At 39.9% G+C, this 4582-nt stretch overlaps 1 pseudogene; it reads left to right on the top strand.

The window, feature by feature from the left end:
- The first annotated feature begins 2722 nt into the window (after positions 1-2722).
- Positions 2723-3360, top strand: LOC101524613 (E3 ubiquitin-protein ligase RING2-like; annotated as a pseudogene).
- The last annotated feature ends 1222 nt before the right edge of the window (positions 3361-4582 follow it).

Below are 4582 nucleotides of genomic sequence, written 5' to 3'. Positions count from 1 at the left end.
CCTGTAGTTTAGCTATTAGATGCTACATATTTACATGGTTTTGATAGTTAGGTACTACAAGATTAATAAATGAGTTTATATTGGGGTTCAGGATAAGACTCCACAACGCATGGCACTGGAGCATTTGTGACAATCAGAAACAAAAAGGTTTCTCTGACCTTGACGTTTTTCTCCTGAAACACTCCACAAAATAATTCTTTGATTTTTCTGAATAATGACTCATAAACCCTTATTACATAAAAAATCATCCTGAAACTCAGAACAAAGGAATAAAAAATACAGAGAAGAATCTAAACAAACAGGCCTTGCCAACTTGTCCAATCTTGCTACCATTATGTCACACACAGGTCTAATCCGACTTCTACCTGAACGTTTTTCATAAAACCTGAACAACAAAAACACATGGCTTATGTGTTCCTTTGGGTGTTCATTCTGCAAGGCTCCCAAGCAACATAGAATTGATATTACATGAACCCAGCAATGGGGAAAATAACAGTATATTCTGTCCTGTTTTGGGAAGCCCTCCTTTCTCTACCTGATACCATTTTCTAAAATATCATTTCGTAGCTCTCTGTGTTTCATTTATTTTTATCCTACATGTTTAGAAAATAGTCCTCTGACTAGTATTTCAGGACTTTGGGACCAGCTATGGTGCGCCTCCTCTGAAGGCTCCCTCTATCCTGATGATTTGCTTCACAAATCCCCACTCTTTCTCTCTCCTGAACTCTGATCTCTCTTCACTTCCAGGACAATGTCTACAGGAGTGTTCCCCTTTCTTTTCCTTCTGCAGTCAAGAAAATAACTCCATTTAGGAAGCTAGATGATTATAGACCCCAATTAATTTGTTCTCTTTTCTTTAGGAGTCAAATCCCGATATTCTCTATTTCCTAATATCTGGAATTTCACTATTCGTTATTCTGTCCTAAATTTTGATTTTAAGATATAAGATTGAGTCTATTATCAGTAATTTCATCAATGCTTGAACTGGAGGGAAAAAAAGGAGAAAATGAAAATAAAAATGAGAAAAGCAAGGACTTGGTCCATCCTTCGCTGCTTTCTTAAGTCACAAATCAGTAGCTACACGGGAAGTGGAGCAGCAGCCAGCAATGGAACCGATGCCCGTATGGAATGCCAGCACTTGCAGGTGGAGTATTAGCCAACTGAGTCATAGTGCCGGTCCCGTCAGTATAATTGCATGCTTAATGAAAGTACAACAAGTTCAATTGTTTCAGTGAAACGAGGTTCAATTTTTTAATTCTTTTATTCTATTCATTCAAGATTTGGAAAGATAGGAAAGATGGAGAAAGAGAGAGGTCTCATTCACTTGTCGGCTCCTCCAGATTCCTGTAACACAAGGGCCTAGTAAAATCTTGGAGTCAGGAAATCAATCTGAGTCTTCCATGTGGGTGACGGGGTCTTAACTACTTGAACTGGTATCTGCCACATCCCAGGCTGTACGTTAGGAGGAAGCTGGAAACAGCAGTCGAACTGGGAGTCAGTCACTCCAGTATGGGACTGAGTGTACAAAAATCTTAACTACTCTTCCAAATGCCCATCTCAGAAACAGTTTTTCTTGTTTGTTTTTGTTTGTTTAAGTTTGGCAATTGTCTAAAGCAAATATAGCATCTATAAATGACAATTGATGCCTCTACTCTCAAAATACTCATTTACAATTTATGAGACATTTACAGCTACAGTATCAATAATGCTTTTCCATCCTATGGACTACATATAAAACTTTTCCTAAAAAATTTTTTTTAAAGATTTGTTTATGGGCCCGGCGGCGTGGCCTAGCAGCTAAAGAACTCTCCTTGAACGCCCGGGATCCCATATGGGCGCCGGTTCTAATCCCGGCAGCTCCACTTCCCATCCAGCTCCCTGCTTGTGGCCTGGGAAAGCAGTCGAGGACGGCCCAAAGCTTTGGGACCCTGCACCCACGTGGGAGACCTGGAAGAGGTTCCTGGTCCCGGCATCGGATTGGTGTGTCCCAGCACGTTGTGGCTCACTTGTATATCTGATCAGATATACAGAGAGGAAGAGAGAGAGAGGAAGATCTTCCGTCCGATGATTCACTCCCCAAGTGAGCGCAGCGGCCAGTTCTGTGCCAATCCGAAGCTGGGAACCAGGAACCTCTTCCGGGCCTCCCATGTGGGTGCAGGGTCACAAAGCTTTGGGCCGTTCTCAACTGCTCTCCCAGGCCACAAGCAAGGAGCTGGATGAGAAGTGGAGCTGCCGGAATTAGAACCAGCGCCCATATGGGATCCCAGGGCGTTAGAGGAGAGGACTTTAACCACTAGGCCACGCTGCCAGGCCCCTAAAAAATTTTTTTTCAAATATATGCAAAAGCTCAGGATTGGTATCATGAATGTTCACGTATTTATCACAAGTTCAAATTCATGGAGTCATAATTCATTTTGGTTCTTCCATGATCTCCACTTTTTCTCTTTCCCAGAAAATACTTGTTTCATTCTAAGTTAATTTATTCTAATAAACGGATGAATTGTTCCTAAGTAGATCATGTCACAGCCTCTTTGACCTTCTGAGCCTTTTTGACAAAACTTAATTGTTGTGATACTTACTTGACTCCTGGTTTGACAAAACATCCCAAGATCTCATGTGTATTTCTCACGCTGTTCTAAAACATGCAGTTTCTCATAGAGTCAATTCCTTCCAATGATCGCCAAGGCCACACCCCAACTTCAATGAATCCTTCAAAGTCATGATGCGTATGAAGCTCATCAGGATCAACAAGCACAAGTACCAGCATGTGCTCAATCACAGCATTGACTCGGGACCCAAGATTCAGGCCATGAACAGATTACAGTGAGGCAAGAAGCAGCAGGTGGAAAACTGTAGTGAAACATAAGATAATGGTGACAGTTTACACTGTAGTGACACCTCCACCCACAATAACCAGGACGCTGACCCCAGTAACAAATGGACCAAAACATCTGAAGGTTCTTGGCTTGAGCACATCAACAAGGCAACTGCGGCTATTGACCATGTGATGGGTGGGGCTAGTGAAATTGAATCAGTATTCAGACCTCACGACATGCTTATGGAAAAAGATAATGGTGCACAGACAAGAAAAATAAAACTTTAGGCAATGGAACTGTGGATCACTCTTCTACCTATCTGGCTTTAAGGTTAGCTTTAGAGGAATTATGAAGCATTGGAGAGTCCAGTCAAATGAACCTGGACAAAATCAGTGAGAAGCAGTACACCATTTACATCGCAATGGCCAGTGGCCAGTTCCCTATTTTAAATGGATCCTTTTATTTGGAGTTGGTTAGTGAGAAAAAATGGAAAGAAAACAAGCCCATGGAATTTTATTACACACCCACAAAGGAGCACAAATGAGCTTTTCAAAGTGGTTCTAAGACTGAATATTGTTACATCACCTTTCTATAATGTTAAATTTGTACCGTCATTGCTCTATGGACAGATAGCAGGTATGCCCAGTCTTCATTCTGAGCGAGACTCATTTATGCTATTCGAATCTCTCCCCCTTAATTTAAGTTTTCCTGTTTGGAAGAGACTACCATCATTAGGTATTTCTCCTTTTCTTTTTTTTTTTTAACATTTTACTATTATTATTATCATTTTATTATATAGTTCCATATTCCCTTATCCCAGCCCCAATTTCACCCCCCCACCTAGTTCCTCTATAACATTACTAACATATAGTTCTTCATACACAGTCATATGTCCATTATTGTGGGCATGGACAATGGCAGAGAGTCCAGCATCCTATTGTCAAGATAGAGTAAACAGTTTCATTCTAAGTCCATCTTTGTCTGGAAGTAGAAATGCATGGCACACTACATCCTCACATCTGAATGTTAGTCTCCATTTCACAACTACTGTACATCCCCTTAAATGAAAAGTAATAATAAAAATCAACAATAGAAAGAAAAACAGAAATTTACACTGCCATGAAGTTAAATGACATGTTACTAGATATGACAGTCTCCATTACACAACTGCTGTACATCCCCTTAAATGAAAAGTCGTGACACAAAATCAACAATAGAAAGAAAAACAGAAATTTACACTGCCATGAAGTTAAATGACATGTTACTAGATATGACAGTCTCCATTACACAGCTACTATACATCCCCTTAAATGAAGAGCCACAAAACAAAATCAACATCATGGGAGAAAAAAAGAAATTAACAACACCAAGAAGTTAAGTAACATGCTTTTAAATGACTAATGTGTAGCTGAAGAAATGAAAATCAAGAACCTTCTTGAAGAAAATGATGCCACTGCATGCTCTATGAGTCATTGAATGATTTAATCAGAAGGAAGTGTTTTGAAGAGATGAAACTGACAGAAAACAACAAAACCCATGTGATGTAGTTTCTGCTGATCTTTGTTGGTGAAGTGTGTCTCCTCCAGACAATAAAAAGATGGGTTTTGATTTTTAATCCAATCTACTAATCTATGACGTTTGATTGAGCTGAAGCCATTTACATTCAGAGTTGAATATACATGGGTGGTACTTTGGCCCTGTCATTTTAGGAATGGGTTGTTCATTGGTTTAGTCTTCTGTTGTCATTTTAGTGGGATGTTCTTCCT

Source organism: Ochotona princeps, chromosome 1 (assembly GCF_030435755.1).
Source record: "Ochotona princeps isolate mOchPri1 chromosome 1, mOchPri1.hap1, whole genome shotgun sequence".
NCBI lineage: Eukaryota > Metazoa > Chordata > Mammalia > Lagomorpha > Ochotonidae > Ochotona > Ochotona princeps.
The sequence above is the reverse complement of the archived record's forward strand: the minus strand, read 5'-3'. Positions and strand labels throughout refer to the sequence as shown.